The sequence below is a fragment of the Carcharodon carcharias genome, chromosome 21 (assembly GCF_017639515.1).
Source record: "Carcharodon carcharias isolate sCarCar2 chromosome 21, sCarCar2.pri, whole genome shotgun sequence".
Lineage (NCBI taxonomy): Eukaryota > Metazoa > Chordata > Chondrichthyes > Lamniformes > Lamnidae > Carcharodon > Carcharodon carcharias.
In genome coordinates this window covers 68,098,231-68,119,557 of record NC_054487.1, presented here as the reverse complement: position 1 = coordinate 68,119,557, position 21,327 = coordinate 68,098,231, and positions in this window count along the sequence as shown.

Sequence of the window (21,327 nt, the reverse complement as noted above, 5' to 3'; positions counted from 1 at the left end):
CAAAGGAATTGCCCAATCTCCAATTAGCTCCACTAAATGAGATTTTGCCAATGGCTTTGAATGGAAGCAAGCACAGGGTATGTCATGGAGCACTGGTGATGAAAGGGAACTAATGTTGATGAAGGGCTCATTTGATGCGAGGCACCGGCACAGCATGATGTAAGCCGCTTTTATACCACAAAAGAATATGGACCTTACTGGGCATGCTTTCACATGGACTGCAGCAGCTCAAGAAGGCAGCTCAATTCCACATTCTCAAGGGCAATTAGGGATTGGCAATAAATGCTGGTCTAGCCAGGGGCACCCAACCCCATGAGTGAATTAAAAAAATGCTGCATCAAGGCGGTACTTGTCCCCTTGGCATTCTACAGAGGACATCTGTATAGCCTCTCAGTTTAGCAATTATTAAAATTTGTAACTGCAAAATGAAAATGCTACATTAATACCACAGCATTAAATAATAATGCTCAGAAAAATGATTTTAAGCAAACTTATTCAAAAGCAGGAATGAATAATTCTAGTAAGAAAAAGATAAAAACAAGGTAATGTTATGATTGGAAAATGCTCTGCTCTTTTCATTTTCATTTTTATTTTGCTTCGAATTTCCACTGGATGTGATGAATTGGGAGTCAGGATAGATACCTCTTACATGAACAATTCCATTTTACATGCTTATGATAAAACTGCCCTATATTTTTAAACAGTGAAGATGTATCTTCAAGGATTGACTCGTTCCACCAACATTATGAAAAATGAATCAGATCAGTCAGGGTATAGTGGCTTTCTGATGACAATTCTTGATAAAGGATTAATGAAAGAGATCACTCAAGTTCTGCAAATTAATGTACTTTTGAAAAAACTCTCAACTGAAACTTGTTTAAAGCTTGGTTGAATTTTTCATCATGACCTCCTTTCTCACTCAACCAAATAGAATTAAAATACTTCTACAAGGTCTTACAATATATTTTAATATCGTAAACTTTCTACATCTCTGCACCTTTACCTCCATATTCCTTCTTCAGATTTTCTAGCTGGTACAATTGCTTGTAAAAAAGCTGAAGCTATTTTATTGGTTACATTTTAATTCTTTACTTGCCACACCTTTACTAAATGTAGGTCCATTTCAATGCATGGCAATAAATATGCATTCATCGGTCATGTCAAGAACCGTTCCATTTGTATCAATATATTTAAGTTCAATCATATAGGAATGTTGGAATGGAGGAGTTGAAACAGTATATTTTTACCTTTTGAACATGGGCTCATGTATGGACTAGACTAGATTTACGAGAGTCGCTCAGGGAATGACTCAGCTTGACTCGGCAATAATCCGGGCCATGATCTCTGGGTTCCTAGACTTGTTCTATAAGCAGTGTTAGTGAACATGTTATAATTCAGAATTTCTGGAGCAGTAGATTTTTGGCTTGATTATCCTATTGTTTGCATACATCCATTATGAGACTATCTTCTGGAATTTAGCGTGACTTTTAAAACTGCACAGCTCTAAATTTGATCTTCTCTACCAGAACTCCCCCTCTTTTGCCCTTCAGAAATTGGATAATTTTGGGGTCTTACGTGTCTATGGGCAGAATTCAATGCTCATGGCAGGGGGCCTGTCCACCAGCTGGAAAACCGATGGCAACCCCACAACAGCCATCTCCAGGAGGTCCGATGGAATTTAATTCCTGGCCAGCGACGGGCTTCCTGGCTCCTGTGAGGGGGGACCCCCCTGGGAATCCTGCTGGAGGGCGGATGTCCTGCCTCCGAGAGCTGCCAGCTAATCAGAGTTCCAGCAGGGGAGCGGTGGCCACTCCCGGTACTGCAATGCAGTTTACAGCATGGATTGTCGGTGAGTGAGGCGGGATAGCCAGGGTGACCCCAGCAAGCAATGAAGGGGATTGAGTTAAATGGCAGGGGGTGGGGGGGGGGCGGCGGTGGGGTCTTACTCTGGGCGTCTCTGTTCCCGCTAGCTGTTGCCTCTGTCAGGCACCGAGTGCCTAACAAGAAGGTAACTCCCCTCATCAGGCACCAACCCTACCCACCAGGGTACTCCTGATGGTAGTTAAATACCAGCAGTCGAGGGATGAGGCCCTAAGTTGGTCCTTAAGTAGCCACATAAAGACCTCAATTGGCTTCTGAGCAGGGAGGCCATTTCTTGAGCCTTCTTGCACTGGAGTAAATTGGAGGGAGGCAGAATCTCCATCCGGCACCTCCCAGCCCAAACACAAGGCACTCCCACCACCCACCACCCACCAGCTAAAGTATTGCCCGTGAGCTCCCCTAAAAGTGATGTAGCGCTGCCTGCGAAACCTGGCGCTGATGGCCATGAGTGCTGCCCCAAGAAAGATAGGCAAACAAACCTCAAAGACCTGATTGAAGTGCAGCTCCCCAGGCGCATGTCGCTTATATACAGTTGTGAAACACGTTGGCATATTGTGCCTGGATGATCCAGCGTGGGGGGGGGTTTGATAATGATATGCAGATGTATTAAAATGAAGTTCCCGACGTCCGACAGTGGGAAATGCGAATATTGTTGGGCGGAGCGGGTATTGCAAACTGGTTCTACTGCAGCATAACACCATTTTTGGCCCTCCAGGCATATTGTCTGCTCATGGCCATCATGACAGCCGGCACCAACAGGCACAGAAAATTCCATCCACAGTGTTATACTTCTCAACTTAATCTGGTTCAGGTTTTTGGCCTCTGATTTTATAGTTCTTTTCAGCCTTGGCACACTGAAACAAAGCCTAAAAATTTGTTATTTGAAAGTCTCATTATACAACTGAACAAATTAATGTACTTCAGTTGCTAATGACTTTAACACTGCCAGTGAGTCTGTGTGATACTGGGCACATTCCAATTTTGCTTGGAGGACAAGTTCAACCACTTGCACCATTGGGCCTGTGAACTTGGTGCTGTGATCTCACTCACCCCATCTATCCTAAGAAGAGTGGCAGTTGCATATTGAATTAGGTGACTTTTGTTTGCCCAGGTAGCTAACTGAAAGCAGCAGAAACTTAAGAAAATATCGGGAAGGGCGAAGAAGCGATCAGGATGGAGGGGAGCAATTGGCAGAGAGGAAGGCCTGGGAAGGAACAGAAGTGATAGGTAGGGTGAAAGCAACTGACACCACCCCAGCTAGTTGAGTTTAGGGCAAACCAGTTTTGTAAAGCAGGTGTGAGACACACTACTTGCATATGCAAAAGTCCAAGAAGGCTCTTTTCCTGCCTTTAGCAAAATAGTTGGTGGTGCAAATCAGGTGCATAATGAGTCCTGCATCACATCCACCATGTTGGATCCTTAGGTAACTTAGGTATGTCAGCTATTGGAGGAGATGGTGGCATAGTGGGACTGTCTCTAACCTTGCAATTCAGAGGCCCAGGCTAATGTTCTGGGGATATGAGTTCAAGATACGCTGTGGCAGCTGATGGAATTTAAGTTCAACTCATAAATCTGGAATTGAAAGCTAGTCTTAGTAATGGTGATCATAAAACTATCATTGATTATTATTTTAGGGAAGGAAATCTGCCTGGTCTGGCCATGACTCCAGACTCACAGCAATGTGGTTGACTCTCAACTGCCCTCTGAAATGGCCTAGCAAGCCATTCAGTTCAAGGGCAATTGGGGATGATCGACAAATGCCAACCTTGCCAGCAATGCCCACATCACATGGAAAAAAAATTGCTCTTGATAAAGGGCATGTTGCTAATTGAATTTCTAGGCCATTAATTCTTAAATCTATCCTTGCCTAAGAGGGAGGTGAGGAGAATGTTTTTTACATTTAGAGAGTTGTCAGGACCTAGAATCCTCCACTTGAAAAGATGATGGAAGCTGATTTCATAAATAATTTAAAAAGGGAGTTGGACAGGTGCTTGAGGATGAGGAACTCATAACGGAGGGTTTATTGGCATACTTCCCTGAAGATTGATTGATCTGCTGTGCTCTTGTCTTGCTTTGACTGGTGAGTTTCAGGAAACCGCTTAAACCTATGGGCTTAACGTTAAAGCCAAAAGTCTGTGTAATTATCACACTACTTCAGCGATTATTATATATTAATTATCAACCCACTGCTCTTGAGGTGGCTGTGTGCAAGCAGCATCTTGTGTTGGAGTGAAATCAAGAAGTCAGTGGCCAGGATCTTTAGGTCGGTGTGCGGGGGTGGTGGGTGGGGGGGGGGGGGTGATTTAATTGGCCCACCCATGTAAAATGACGGCATGCCCCTGATTGGGGGTGTCAATTGGAGGCGCACCTGCCCACGCCCATTCCTTCACTTCCTCCTTGACGGAGGTAAAATTCTTCCCGGTGTGTTGGAGCCAGATTCCTGACCCATTGTCAATTTCCCCAGTTTTAACCCCCACCACTCCCAAATTTATGAGCTCCCCCACATTACAATTCCCCGCAGTGTATTGAATTTTGGTGTCCTCATAGAGTGGATGTTATATATGATGTTATTGAGGCCTTGGAAAGGATGCAGGAGAGAGCCACTCGAGTCATAGAGTTGGAGTCATACCTAGCACAAAGAAAGATGGTTGTGGTTGCTGGGGGTCAGTCATCTCAGCTCCAGGATATCACTGCAGGAGTTCCTCAGGGTAATATCCTCGGCCCAACCATCTTCAGCTGCTTCATCAATGACCTTCCTTCCATCATAAGGTCAGAAGTGCAAATGTTCGCTGATGATTGCACAATGTTCAGTACCATTCGTGACTTCTCAGATACTGAAGCAGTCCATGTCCAAATGCTGGAAGACCTGGACAATATTCAGGCTTGGGCTGACAAGTGGCGAGTAACATTCACACCATACAAGTGTCAGGCAATGACCATCTTCAACAAGAGAGAATCCAACCATCGCCCCATGACATTCAATGGCATTACCATCACTGAATCCCCCACTATCAACATCCTGGGTGTTACCATTGACCAGAAACTGAACTGGACTAGCCATATAAATACTGTGGCTACAAGAACAGGTCAGAGGCTAGGAATTGTGCGATGAGTAACTCACCTTCTGACTCTCCAAAGCCTGTCCATCATCTACAAGGCACAAATCAGGAGTATGATGGGAAACTCCCCGCTTGCCTGGATGAGTGCAGCTCCCGCAACACTCAAGAAGCTTGACATCATCCAGGACAAAGCAGCCCGCTTGATTGGCACCCCATCCACAAACATTCACTCCCTCCAACACTGATGCACAGTAACGTCAGTGCATACCATCTACTAGGTGCACTGCAGGAATTCACCAAAGTTCCTTCGACAGCACCTTCCAAACCCTCGACCAATACCATCCAGAAGGACAAGAGCAGCAGATAGATGGGAACACAACCACCTGGAAGATCCCCTCTAAGTCACTCACTGCTGTCAGTCACTCCCATAGCGCCATGACCTCCACCATGGGTAGGGGAGGGAGGCAGGTCCTGACTCTACCCATGCCAGAACAGGGATCAAACCCCATGCTATTGGCATCAATCTAATCCACACCAGCCATCCAGCCAACAGGGCCAACTGGCTCCCCACCAAGGAGTCTGAGTGGTTGTGGTAACACACACTTTTCCATGCATGTTGTAATCTGGAGCTACGGCTAGTGATGGTAGAAGCTCCAATTCCTTTCCAACACATCCTGGCTGACCAGGTATCTCTCCCACTCTTACCGCCTGCCATTGGTGTGTGTTGGAAGGATTTACAATTTGATACTCAACCTGTTTGGTCATGTTATGAACATACCTTAATTGGCCATCAAGTCCTAGAGTGGGACTTGAACCTAGAGATCCTGACTCAGAGGCAGGGGCACTACCCAATGCACCACAAGACTTCCAATAGGTCTGGCCTTACAGAACTTCAAGTTGTGACACTGCAGGAATTCACTGAATTCCTTCAAATGAGAGCTGGGCCTGTTTCTGGCAGGGGCAGAAATCACCTCTTACAAAAAGCAGATTATGAGGGTCAGAGCCTGGACCAGTTTTGATCTTCTAGGGGTTTGAGAAGCAAATTTGCCGATTTTTTTTCCCCAAAAGTGATTTGGGTTTTTTTAGCCCTGGCAATTGCATGATTTTGGTTGGCTGGAGACTGTATATATTATATTACACAAGGCATCCTTATTGTGTGGCTGCACCCAGAGGATGTTTTCCTGTCTTCCATTGTTGATATATAAGTTGTCCCATCCAGAAGACAGGAAGGAAAATATATATATATATATATATATATATATATAGGTCTATGTCAACCTGGCTACTCTATAAAACTATATTTTTTTAAACTGGACAGAGGCTTCTCCTTGACTAGCCGTGATTCACACTAGAGGGATTTCTACCCTTCAGAACCCAGCAGAAACCTCTGTTATCTTTAAAGAGGTGCTAATGCCCCTGAGACAGCAGAAAATCAAATTCCAAAGAAATGCACCATTGCCCTTTACATTTCTAAGGCAGAGCTGGCCAACAGGGATAGCATGCCTGCAACGGACAAACGGGACCCTGACTCCTTTATTAAACACCTCAAGATTCCCAGACCTGGGAAAATACATCTTATGTCCAACACCCAGGAGAAGAAGTGGGAGGTATGTCACTGATCACCCTCAAGCCCATAGAATCTGTAATTTTGCCATGTGGAAATATGTAGTCTACCATTTTATCATCTAACAGGTAGCAGCAGGAGGAGCTCTGTCTGGGTAAATTGTCTGACCCTCATCTACACTGTGAGCTAATGGAACATTGGAACTTCTGTACCTGTGCCTTCAAAACTAAATCATCTCTTCATGCTTTCTCCCATCATGTAATTCCTCACTTCTGGAGAGATAGATCACCCTGCAACTGTGAGACTGTTAACCTCTGAAGGAATACAACAATGGACTTTTGATTCCGGACTCATGTGAAACTATAACTCTTATTTTTATTGTGGTCCTGTACCCCTTTCTTTCCCTTATCTTTCTTCTATTGTACAATTGCAAAAAGTGGCGGAGATTGCAAAAAACCCTTCCTGCGTTTTGTGTGTGTGTAAAATAAACCAATCCTCTTATTTTACCTTTTCTCGAGTTTACTGTGGGGTTATTAATAGACGATTGGATAACTCCAAAACTGAAGGGTTGGGGAAAAAGCCAACCCTTATAAAGGGGGAAATCAGAAATGAAAAACACCTCCCTGTTTGCGGACAGGTAGTGAGAGGAGAAATCAAGGTGGTTTAAATTAATCTCCCTCCTGTCCATAACAAAGTACACTCATCCTGACAAATGAACCCTCACAAGACGGTTTCTTACCCACTGTAAAAAGAAGCATGGGTCAGAACCATTTCTGGGTCCTGACCCCACACCTGCCGGCAATGTGGGCACTGGCGTGATTTTCTAGGAGGTGGCCTCCTAATTGGCCAACTCCCATCCACCGTTCAATTAAGGACAGTGAGTGGGTTACAGAGGCTGCAGGCCCAATCAGGGAGCCTGCAGCCTTGGAAGAACGGAAATCCCGCCCTCCCACCGCACCCCCAAACCCGACAGAGGTGGGCACTGCCGCTGAAGGAGGGGCTTGTGGAAACCCTTCAGCAGGATGGCCTGAAGCTGAAGCTGTGGCCCACTGATCTCTGCGGCTCCGATGAGGGAGTAAGTATGGGATGCCTCGTGGGTCTCCCGGCAAGCCACCTCCAGGAACGAAACCAGAAATACTCAGCAGATCAGGCAGCATCTGTGGAGGGAGAAACAGAGTTAAAGGACAGAATTTAATGCTCTCTCTCAAAGTGCATTTGGAGGTTGGGGGGGGGGGGCATTAAATCGAGAGGGAGAGTGCCAGGTGGGAATCCCACTGCTTTCCCACCTCTGGACCAAATAAGTCTGGGCTTGGAAGACTCGCGGATGGCCTCCCTGTCTCACTGCCATTTACTATGCATTTAAGGGCTTCATCTCTCCGCTGCTTGTATTCAACCAGCGGCAGGTGGGGTAGCTGCCACACGAGGAGCCTGAAAGTGAAACCCTGGCGTGTTTGCTTACAGGCTCAAGGGAGTGAGAGTGGAGGGGGGAGGGGGATGGGTGCGGGGTGGGTGTTGATCGAGCGACCCAGCATTGAGGGGGGAAATCCTGCTCAGAGTCACTCACCTGCCCTTGCCACAGACCCCCTCCACATTTTCCCACGACTGCCACACCCCTTGACATCCATCCCGCCCTCACAATGCAGCGGGTGAGACCCCCATCACCGAGATTAAGTTCCAACAAACCTTGCAGGTATATAATTGTCAACGACAGACCGGTAGGGAGCATTTAACTTATAAGCCCAGTTATTAGCTATTCTAGCTTAGTTAGATTCAGGTACTTCACTCGTTATGGGGAAAACATGACATATATTCAGCTCTGAAAGTTGAGATAAACTTTGTTTTCTACTGATGACTTTTGACCCATGTTTCTTTGACAATGGTAAAGAATGCATATTATTCCTTTGTAAATCATACTGATTCATTGTCAGAGATGACTTCTCCTTCAAGTGAGTGAAATTCTTCATTCCAACTGACTGAAAGTAATTAGGTAGTTCACTCAATGAATTAATAAGAAGGGACTCCCCCCTGCACCCCCACACTCCCACCATCGACCACAGCAAGAGAACTGTTAATTGCACCTATTTAACAAAGTAATTGTTCAAAATAAGATGGAAAGCTTGATCTTCTCCAGTAATCTGCACAGTGAGAAGCCATATCTTGGGTTTGCCAGCTGTGGCTCAGTCTCACTCTCACCTCTGAGGCAGAAAGTTATGTATTCGAGTTCCACAAGAATCTAGACACATGCTCCAGTGCAGTATTGAGGGAGTGCCGCAATGTTGGAGGGGTTGTCTTTTGGATGAGGCCCTGTTTGTCCTTTCAGATGGATACAAAACACGGCACTATATTGAAGCAGAACAGAGGACTCATCCCCCGCGCCCACCACCCCCATGCCCTGGCAACATTTATTCCTCAATCATCATCGCTAAAATCTGATTGGGCCATAACTTCCGAGTTCCAGAATGTAGCATTGGATCACTCCAAACTGATGAATCAATTTGTCATTTCTATTTTTTAAAATTCATCCACGGGATGTGGGCTTCACTGGCTGGGCCAGCATTTATTGTACATCCTTAGTTGCCATTGAGAAGGTGGTGGTTGAGCTGCCTTCTTGAACTGCTGCAGCCCATGTGGTGTGGGTACACCCACAGTGCTGTTAGGAAGGGAGTTCCAGGATTTTGACCCAACAACAGTGAAGGAACGGCGATATATTTCAAGTCAGGATTGTGAGTGACTTGGAGGGGAACTTCCAGGTGGTGATATTCCCATCTATTTGCTACCCTTGTCCTTCTAGATGGTAGCGGTCGTGGGTTTGGAAGGTGCTGTCTAATGAGCCTTGATGAGTTCCTGCAGTGCAAGTTGTACATGGTACACACTGCTGCTACTCTGCATCGATGGTGGAGGGAGTGAATGTTTGTGGATGTGGTGCCAATCAAGTGGGCTGATTTGCCCTGGATGGTGTCAAGCTTCTTGAGTGTTGTGGGAGCATCCAGGCAAGTGGGGAGTATTCCATCACACTCCTGACTTGTGCCTTGTAGATGGTGGATAGGCTTTGGGGAGTCAGGTGGTGAGTTACTCGTCGCATGATTCCTAGCCTCTGACCTGCTCTTGTAGCCACAGTATTTATATGGCTAGTCCAGTTCAGTTTCTGTTCATTGGTAATGCCCAAGGTATTGATAGCAAATATTACTTGTCACTTGTCAGCCTAAGCCTGGATGTTGTCCAGGTCTTGTTGCATTTGGACACGGGCTGCATCAGTATCTGAGGAGTGGCGAATGGTGCTGAACATTGTGGAATTATCAGTGAACATTCCCACTTCTGGCCTCATGGCGGAAGGAAGATCATTGATGAAGCAGCTGAAGATAGGTTGAGGACACTACCCTTAGGAACTCCTGCTGTGATGTCCTGGAGCTGAGATGACTGACCTCCAACAACCACAACTGTCTTCCTTTGTGCTAGGTATATTTCCAACCTGTGGAGAGTTTTCCCCTGATTCCCATTGACTCCAGTTTTGCTAGGGCTCCTTGATGCCACACTTGGTCAAATGCTGCCTTGATGTCATTCTCATCTCACCTCGAGAGTTCAGCTCTTTTGTCCATAATCCTATTTTCCATACTAACCAGAATTTGTGGCCTTTGAGTGAAGTTTAAGATTAGTACCTGTGGGGGTACCCCAGAGATATGCTGGGGAATTCCCTTTGGATTACCCTAGGTAAGGTTTGCATGGCAATTGTCCGGAATTGTAAACTTCTTCTGGGCAATTGCCCTGCACTAGGAACCATCTGGAAGTGGAATTTAAATTGCAAATTTGGATGGTGTGATTGGGTTATAGCTATAGTTACCCAGAAAAAGTTAGAATAATTAAAACCTCTCCTAACTTCTGGATAACTATTGCACAGACTCACACCAACCCTACACAGGACACCTCTACACCCACAAATACCCAGGGTATTTGTGGACTCCACCCAGCCCCCCCACTGGACTCCTTCCACCCTCCCCCATGGAACTCCCCACCCTCACTATACCCCAGGGGTCTCCCTCCATCCCCTCAGAACCCCCCCCTCCGCCAGGCCCGACCTGACACGATCCACTTTACACTCTGACAGGCCCACGTAAATCCCACTCACCAGAGACCCAACACACCTCCAAGGCCAGAGGCCGGAACTCCCCAAAGACTTGACACACTAACCGCCCCCCCACCTCCCCCCCGGATGCTTCAACCCGACACCCCCAAGACCCAACCCCACCCCAATGTCCGACACCTCGCTTCCCCACCCCTGCTGAGGCACAGCACCTCCATGATGAGGCCGGCCCGACCCAACACCCTTCTGAGACCCAACCCACCAGAGAGACCCAACCCACCAGAGGGGCCTGATATACCCCCTGAGACCCAACACCTCCCCCAAGGCCCAACCCTCTCATCCCCCACAGCCCTCAGGCCGAATCCTCACCTCCCCGCCAGGCCCGACTCTCGCCCCCAACCCCATACCCACCTGAGGCCTGACACCCCGCCGACACTGCCCGACATGACCTGCTGATGCCTAACCTCCCCCATGAGGTCCAACCCTGCTCCCCAGAAACCCCTCCAAGCCCCATGAGGCCCAGCCCACCCCACAAGGCCTGACCCCCTCACCCCGCTCCTCCCCCCAAGAGCCTAACCCAACCCTCCCTGAAATCTTACCCCGCACCTGAAAATTGACACTCCCAGCGAGACCCAATACTCCCATCATGCATGACCCTCCAACCTCACGAAGCCCTACACATCCACTCTGAGGCACAACGCGACCTGCCCCTCCCACCCTGGGATCCGACATGCTTCAGCCCCTACTCCCCCCCACCCCCGAGACTGGGAACTGCCCCCCGCCCCGAGGCCCAGCACTCCCCCTTCCCCCTCCGCGTATGACCTGACCATTCCCAACCCAAGACCCGACGCCCCTTCTTGAGACTTGACATTCCCCGCCCCAAGCAACATCAATACCCCGAGTTCCGTCACCCTCCTCCCAGCCAGTCCCGATTCTTACCCCCACTCCCACCAACCCATGGCCCGACACTCCCCCAATGCCCGACACCTCCCACCCAACCTCCAAGGCCTGACCCCACCCTCTGACCCAACACCGCCTGAGGCCAGACCTGGGCCCCCATGAGGTCTGATCCCCCTGCCCCCTCCATGAGGCCTTACTGCACCAACTCCCCAAGCCACCCAAGAGGCCCAACGCCCCCATCCCTCACCCCCATGAGGCCTGACCTGAGCCCCCGCCTCCAACAAGATCTGAGCCAACTTGTCCCATGAGTCCTAACATCCCCCACCCCACCATGAGGCTCAATCCCTCCCTTCCCCACACTCCCGCGAGGCCTGACTTAACTCCCTCCACCAATCCCCACAAGACCCAACTCAAGCCCCCTTGCTCATCCCCCCATGAGGCCTGGCCCCCATGTGGCCCAACCCAACACCCCCATGAAACTTGCCCTCCCCCTTGCCTCCCCCCCCACCCCCCAAATCCTACTTACCTCATTACCTCATACACATAACTTCTCCCTGGCCTGTCATGGACCTTTAATCTTACTGCTTTATGGCAGCTAATGCGGTTAAAAAGGGGGCATGGCCTCCTTCCCTTTAATGGAGCTACGCTCAGTGCTAGGCCCCAGGGACGCGCTGCACTACTCCAATCTCGCCTGGCCTGGGTTGTAAGTTTTGGTGAGATAGGATTTCAGGTAAGAAACTGGTATCAGAGTGGTGCAACCTGACACTGATTGCCACTCCAAGGAAGTTCAGGCTCATTATCTGGTCATTATCACGTTGCTGTTTATGGGGGCTTTGCTGTGTGCCGACTGACTGCAGTGTTTCCTATATTACAATAGTGACTACATCTCAAATGTACCTAAGATAAAAGCAAAAAACTGTGGATGCTGGAAATCCAAAACTAAAGCAAAAATACCTGGAAAAACTCAGCAGGTCTGGCAGCATCTGTGGAGAGGAATATAGTTAACGTTTGGAGTCCAAATGACCCTTCAACAGAACTAAGTAAAAATAGAAGAGAGTTGAAATATAAGCTGGTTTAAGGGGGGAGGTGGGGGGGTGCTGCTGGTGGTGGGGAGGGTGGGACAAGTAGAGCTGGATAGAGGGCCAATGATAGGTGGAGATAACCAAAAGATATCACAGACAAAAGCCCTTAATTTGCACATTCCTTAGATAATATCACCACCTTCAACACCTCTTTGTCCTTTTGTCTGTGACATCTTTTGGTTATCTCCACCTATCACTGGCCCTCTATCCAACTCTATTTGTCCCACACCCCCTTAAACCAGCTTATATTTCACCTCTCTTCTATTTTTACTTAGTTCTGTTGAAGGGTCATTCGGATTCCAATCATTAACTGTGTTCTTCTCTGCATCTGCTGCCAGACCTGCTGAGTTTTTCCAGGTATTTTAGTTTTTGTCTCAAATGTACCTAATTGACTGTAAAACATGTTGTGTATCCGAGATTGTGAAAGGCTCTATATAAATGTAAGCCTGTCCTCCTTTTCTTTTGTCTTTGTGGTGAATATTTTCCTCGACTTCTACTATGGGTGGAGGAATTAGCATAATGGTAATACCACTTGGCTAATAACTTAGTAGACCTCAGTAAATAGGCATGGGTTCAAATCCCACCATGACAATTAGTGGGATTTAAACGCAATTAATAAACCTGGAATTAAGTGTAGTCTTAGTAATGGAGATCATGAAACTATTATCAATTGTTGTAAAAGCCCATCTGGTTCATTAATGCCTGTTGTAATATTCTTGCTCTCATTGTCCTAACATAGACTATTTACAGAGACTGCTGAGGTAAGGAAAACATTAAATTAACTCAAACATCTCATACTTGGCTTCGTCTTGCCATGAGGTTCAACAAGAGAGAATAAGATCACGAGACAATGCATCACTTCCTGTGATGATATATACTCTGTCTCATTAGCATATCACCCAGTTAGAATTACCCTCTTAAACTACAACCCCCCACGAAGTCTCTGATTCTATCCATTATACTACATCTTCCCCAAGTCTCTGACTTGAAATTCTTTTTTATAGAGACAACTGCTGTGGTAGTTTCACAAGCCTACCCGAATATGTCCCTTGTTCCTTTGGAGGAGATTAAGGATTTGAGTCCTTCAGGTGATCTCTCGGGCTCTGCTCAGCAGAAGAAGAGGTTGTAGCTTACTTAGATTCACCAATCTGATTGTCATCTACATCTCTCAATGAATGCAGCACCTCTGGTCTTTTCGATTGTGTAAATGACTGCTTTGACTATGTAGGTGGTTGTTTCTGTGTAGCAACTAGTGCACATCTGTTCCATACCATTAAGGTCAGACCATGGATGTGGTGCCTGTTTAACCACTTGGCCAGAACATGTTGGTCTCAGATCCAAATTGACTCTCCTGGTTGGAGGTTGTGTAGGTTGCATGCTTTGTGATGTTTGTCATTGTTCCACATCTGACTGGAATATTCAATCTGTTTCTCCCTCACCTTGAGCAAGTCATCAGCTTGTACATGCGGTGTGAGTGTGTGACAATAGGAAGTTGAGTCCTCAATCTTCTTCCCATTAAGAGTTCATATAGTGCTAAAGCATTCTGGACTGGAGTTGAACAATAGATCAGAAGTACAAATTGGATATCATTGTTCTTCAGCAATGCTTTCACTGTATGCACTTCTCTTTCAGCTTCACCATTGGCTTCAGAGTATCTTGGTGATAGTATGGGCAAATGCATATAATGTTGTGAAGTCTTTCTAATATTCATTGGCAAACTGTGGTCTATTGTCTGAGATTACAAGGCCTGGGATCCTATATGTTGCAAATATCTCCCTTAACAATCTAGGCACTGCCTCCGAAGTGTGATCCTGCAGTTTCTTGACTTCTATCCATCTTGAGTAGTAGTCTACTACAATCAAGAACATCTTGTCTCTGTGTTCAAAGAAATCCATTCCAAGATGTTCCCATGGTCTTGATGGAAAGGAAGGTAACATCAATAGTTCTCGTGTCTCCTGAAAACGAATAGCACAAGTAATAGGTTTAGGCATTTTTGCTAACACTTTAGAATTTAAGTGTCACTAAGGGTTTGTGATCTGTCTCTATCCTGATGTGGAGACCAAAAACATAATTCACAAACTTTTCACAAGCCCATGTAGCAGCTAATGCTTCTTTCTCTATCACTGCATATCTCTGTTCAGACTCTGTCAGTGAACAGGATATATAGTAAACTGGACTGCACTTACCATCCATCTGTATCTGAAGGAGTACAGCTCCCAATCCTGCAGAAGATGCATCTGCAGCAATGATAGTCAGCTCTGCGATATACTGAGTGAAAATATCAGGTGATAACAGCATATCTTTGATTTTCTCAAAAGGTCTCTGTTGTGCTTACTCCCAGCACCATGTATTGTCCAGTCATTACAGCAGACATAGTGGCTCATTGGTGACGGCTAGGTTGGGCAAGAACTTTCCAACCTGGTTTACCATACCTATGAATCCTTGGAGCTCAGTCACATTCTGAGGAGCTGAGAACTCCTTGAAATCTGAAACCAGATACATCCATAATATGCTCAAGGAACTTGACAGTCTGCTGCGAGAATTCACATTTGTTATTGAGTGCTAGTACTACTTCCTGTAGATATTGCAGCACAGTTTGCACTCTAGTGTCATGCTCTGTCTGAGTGGATCCATGAATCAGGACATCATCCATGTGGCATACAACTCCATCCAGTCCTTCAAGGACACTTGGCATTGTCCTCTGCAAGATTTCTGGCTCTGATGTGATGCTGAAGTGTAATCTATTGAAATAAAACCTCCCAAATGGTGTATACAGTTGTGAGCAACTTAAACTCTTCATTGTGGGATAGTTGCCAAAAACGCTATTTGCGTCTAGCTTCATGAAGAATGAACTCTCCCAACTTTGCTAAGCTCTCATCCACAAATGACAAAGGATGAACTCTGCATTCAATTTCCTTGTTTAGCTGTGTAATGCTTAACAAATTCTGATAGGTCTATTGGGTTTTGGCATTGAGTCCATTCCTGAGCACCAGCTTGTTTCCTCTGGCACAGGTGAAGTAACCCTCACTTCAACATAGAGTCAATTTCCTTCTTTATTTTTGGCAAGAGTGGATGAGGGTGTCAACAGACACACTGGCTTTGTTTCAGGATTTAAAGTGATGTGGAATGCTGTCTTTAGCTTTGATCACCCTGTGATCAATTATGGAAATTCAGCTCTGAAGGTTTTAGGTTGATCTTCTCAGCTTTCATATATGAACATACAAAATAGGAGCAGAAGTAGGCCATTTGGTCCCTCGAGTCTGCTCTGCCATTCAATAAGATCATGGCTGAGCTGTTTGTGATTCAAGTTCTACATTCCCATCTACCCCTGATAACCATTGATTCCCTTGCCTGACAAGAATCTATCTACCTCTGCCTTAAAAATATTCAAAGACCTGCTTCCACTGCCTTCTGAGGCAGGGAGTTCCAAAGTTGCACAACCCTCTGAGAGAAAAAAATTCTCCTTATCTCTGTCCTAAAAGGACGACCCCTAATTTTAAAACATTGCCCCCAAGTTCTGGACTCACCCGCCATCGGAAACACCATCCTTTCCAGTCCACCTTGTCAAGACCATTCAGGATCTTATACACTTCAATCAAGTCACCCCTCACTCTTTTAAACTCCAGTGGAAACAAGCCCAGCCTGTCCAACGTTTCCTCATAAGACAACCTGCTCATTCCAGGTATCAATCTAGTAAACCTCCTCTGAAATGCCTCCAACACATTTACATCCTTCCTTAAATAAGGAGGCTTAAGTAGCACACAGTATTTGAGATGCAGTCTCACCAATACCCTGTATAACTGAAGCATAATATCCTTACTTCGATGTTCAATTCCTCTTGTAACAAAGGATAGCATTCCATTAGCCTTCCTGATTACTTGCTGGACCTGCATACAAACTTTTTGTGATTCATGCGGAATTCTGCAGTCATTTTCCATTTAAGTAATACTCTGCTTTTTTATTCTTCCTGCCAAAGTGAACAAACTTTCCATTTCCACTGCTCTGCAAATCAGATGTAAATCAGTACAGGCTTTGCTGCTTAAGAATAAACCACTCTGGTTCCGGGTCACATGTAAGGTTTCAGTGACCTTTCTCTCTCCACATTGAAGGGTTATATTCAGTTGTCCCATGACCTTGAGTTCTATGCCTCCTGGCCCATGTAATTATTTTGATGATGGCTGAAGAGATCTTTTCTCCAACCACGGTTCAGCATTAGAAAGAACTGAAACTGCTGCATCTGTGTTTAACATAAAGCCTGTCTTGATTCCCTCTACTAGGATGCCAGCACTCCAGTAGCTCCTTCTTGTTTCCTTGATCTCTCCAATGAAAGGCATCTCAATATCACTGATAACTTCTACTTCATGGATTTTGCCATTTTTCGAAGGCTGCTCTTTTTGCTTATTCTGTATAGGCTCCTTGCTACAACCTGAAAGTGGCCTTTCTTCCTGCAAAAATGACATTCAGCCTCTTTGGCAGGAGAATTTTCATGCTTGTGTTTTTTCCCACGATACCCATTACAGTTACCAGGGGAGGCTGATGAATGCTCTTCCTTCCTCCCCTGTTTTGTACAGCCACCAATCTGCTTTTAAATTTAACACATTGCATTGAGTCAGTTATTTTCGGGATATGGTTCTCTCTCTCTCACCCTGAATTACCGATCAATTTTGCTTCCTGACCTCAGCTTGTCTGTTCAGTTGAATTGTCTTTGTTAAGGTTAAATCATCTTCTTGACTGCAAGTGGTCAAACAATGCTTCAACCAAGACTCCCAACAACAATTCTGTCCCTGATTAGTTCATCTTTTAAGCCATATTCACAGATCTCTGAAAGTGTAAACAGATCATTTCTAAATGTGTCAATACTTTCCCCTTGTCATTGGGTGCGCTCGTTAAATTTAGCCTGCTTGACAACGGTATTCTTTCACAGATTGAAGTAGGCATTGAGTGCTTTTACTTCATCGTACATAGTTTATTCATCATTGACCCCTTGCCTGACTAGGATATCATCTACACAGCCACCCATCGCATACAATGACCAGTTTGCTGCTTGGCTTTGCCACATGGCGTGCTGCAGTGTGATACCTGGTAAATCTTCAGTGCCGGTTCAGTCTTGTTCCTGCTTGCTTGATACATGCAGCCTGCTCAAAGCTATCTGATAATGGCAGAGAATTTTCCATACCTGTTCTTTCACTTACTTCCAAAGTATGATATTCTTGGTCTCGTGCTAACACAGAATATTTACACAGCCTGCTGAGGTAAAGAAGACATTAACTTTATTGGAAAATCTCTTTCTGTGGCTTCCTCGGTTCAACAAGAGAGTGCAAAATCCTGTGATGAAGTATGCTGTGTCTCATTAACATATCACCCAGTTAGATTTAACCCCTTATACTACATCCTTCAGCAAAGGAAATCTGCTGTCCTTACCTGGCCTGGCCTCCAGACCCACAGCAATGTGGTTGACTTTTTAATGCCCTCTGCCATTCAGTTGTATCAAATTGCTATGAAGTGTAAAAAAAAGAATGAAACCCGGCAGACCACCTGGCATCAACCTAGGCACTGGAAATGACAACAGCACACCCAGCCCTGTTGACCCTGCGAAGTCCTCCTTACGAACTTCTGGAAGCTTGTGCCAAAACTGGGAGACCTTTCCAATAGAAAGGTCAAGCAACAGACACCAACATCACCATCCCTGGGTATGTCCTGTCCCACTGGCTGGAGGTGGCAGCACAGTGGTATACAGTAGAGTAGAGGTTGTCCTTGGTGTCCTCAACATTGACTCTGGACCACATGAAGTATGAAGTCTCATGGCATGAAGCCAAACATGAGCAAGAAAACCTCCTGCTGATTATGACCTACTTCCCCACCCCCACCTTCACCCCTGTGCCCCCAACAGCCTCAACTGATGAATCAGTACTTCTCCATATTGAACGCCAATTGGAAGAAGCACTGAGGGTGATAAGGATGCAGAATGTACTCTGGGTGGGGGACTGCAAGTTCCCTATCACCAAGAGTGGCTCAGTAGCACCACTACCGACTGGCTGGCCAAGCCCTAAAAGATTGCGGCAGGTGGTGAGAGAAATAACAAGAGGGCAAAACTTATTTGACCTCGTCCTCACCAATCTCCCATCTGCAGATGCGTATGTCCATGATGGTATCAATAGGAGTTTCCACTTCACTGTCCTTGTCCCGTCTTTACATTGAGTATACCCTACATTGTGCCATTGCTACATGGGATAGATTTCAAACAGATCTAGCAACTCAAAACTGTGTATCTGTAAGATGCTGTGGTTCCGCCAGGGCCGCTCAGCTTCTGGCATCATTACACCCTTGGTCCAAACATGGAAAAAAGGCTGAACTCAAGAGATGAGGTGACAGTGACTGACCTTGGCATCAAAGCAGCATTTGAATGAGTGTGACATCAAGGAGCCCTAGCAAAACTGGAGTCAATGGGAAGCAGAGGGAAAACTCCCTTCTGTTTAGAGTCATACCTAGCACAAAGGAAGATGGTTGTGGTTGTTGGAGGTTAGTCATCTTAGCTCCAGGATATCACTACAGGAGTTCCTCAGGGTAGTATCCTTGGCCCAAACATCTTCAGCTGCTTCATCAATGACCTTCCTTCCATCATAATATCAGAAGTGAGGATGTTTGCTGATGATTGCACAATGTTCAACACCATTCACAACTAGCTTTTACTTTTGTTGCTTCCCAATTTATGGAATTCCTATTTTATCACTGTTATCCCCAGTGGTTGCAGTTAAGTGTGTATCACTGTATATTTTTTAATGGATATAACTGGCAAACGTGATATTTGTTGACCTGAGAAAGTACTGATAGACTTTCTCCTTTTCTGTTCTACGTGTGGTAAAAGTGCTACCACAATGTGATTAGGCAGGGAGCTCCAGCACTTTGATTCAATACAATTAAATGTCATTTCAAAAAGGCATTTAAGAGTCATGAAAGGAGATTTGTGAACCACTTGGCTTTTTACATTAATCTGACAATTTCATGGTTATTATTACTAATACCAGCTTTCCAATTCTCAAAATACTTTGAACTCACATTCTATTGGATCATTAGCCCAGTAACATAACTACTACTCTACTCTGTTGTATACTCCTCTCTGATGTCATCTTTCTGCTTTCTCTTTTCAAGGCTGAGCAGCATTATTTTTTTCAGTTTTTCTAATTAAACTTTGCAGCTATTTCCTGGATCTCCTCCAGTAACAGTAACAGTGGGTGTGTCTGACAAGAGCACAATCTAATTTGGTCATAATTTCTTTTGACTCATATTGTGTCTCTTAACCATGCTTCTTTTTAATTAATTCATGGGATGTGGGCATCACTGACAAGGTCCAGCAATTACTGCCATCCCTAAGTGCACTTCAGAAGGTGGTGGTGAACCGCTTCAGTCCATGTGGTGTTAAGGAGGGAGTTCCAGGTTTTTGACCCAGCGATAGTGAAGGAGCAGCAATAGAGTTCCAAGTCAGGATGTGTGGCTCGATGGGAAACTTTCAGATGGTGTTCCCTTGAGCCTGCTGCCCTTGTCTCCTAAATCTAGGGGTTGAAATAACATTGGTAAATTACTGCAATGCATCTTGTAGATAGTACACACTGCTGCCACTGTGGAGGGAATGAATGTTTAAGGTTGTGGATGTGGTGCTGATCAAGCGGGCTGCTTTGTCCTGAATGGTGTCAAGCTTCTTGAGTGGAGCTGCACTCATTCAGGCTAGTGGAGAGTATTCCATCACACTCCTGACTTGTGCTTTGTAGACGGTGAAAAGACTTTGAGGAGTTAGGAGATGATTCACTGCAGATTACATAGCTTCTGTCCTGCTCCTGTAGCTGGTCCAGTTAGGATCCTGGTTAATGGTGACCCCCTAGGATGTTGATGGGGAATTCAATGATAGTATCCTGTTTAAGATTGTGATTGCCTGGCACTTGTTTGGTGAAAATATTTCTTGTCACATAACAGCCCAAGCTGATCATTGTCCAGGTCTTGCTGCATGTGGGCTTCATTATTTGAGGAATTTGAATGGAAATGAACACTGTGCAATCATCAGTGACCATCCCCCTTCTGAATTATGAAGGAGGAAATGTTATCTTTGAAACAGCTGAAGATGGGGGGCTAGGATCTGTCCTGCGAGATCCTTGCAGCAAAGACCTAAGCATTAACCTCCAACAACCACAGCCATCATCCTTTGTGCTAGCTATGACTCCAGCCCATTCTACTAGGGCTCCTTGATGCCGCTCTCAGTCAAATGTTGCATTGATATCAAGGGCAAACACTCTCACCTCACTTCTATGGATCAGCTATTTAATCCATGCTTGTACCAAGGCTGTAATGATATCTGGAGTCCTGTGCCCGTAGCGGGTCTGAAACTGAATATGTGCTGCTTGATAACACTTTCAGTGATTTTTCTTATCGGTTTGCTGATGATGACTAGGCTGATGAAGCAGTAATTGGCCCGATTAGACTTAGCCAGCTTTTTATGGGCAGGAAATAACTGGGCAATTTTCCACTTTGTTGGGAATATGCCAGCAGTGTTGCTGTGCTGAAGTTCAGTAAAGTACCATCTTGGCTAGAAGTGTGGCTAGTTCTGGAATACAAGTTTTTAACTGCTACTGTTGAAGTTAGATATTTTGTCCAACTGACTCTGTATTTTTCAAGCCATCAACTGCCCCTCTCAGGTTGGTAACATTTACAAGCTTAATGAATTTACATTGAATTATTGAATGCTGGTTGTTGATGGAAATTGAAACTGATATA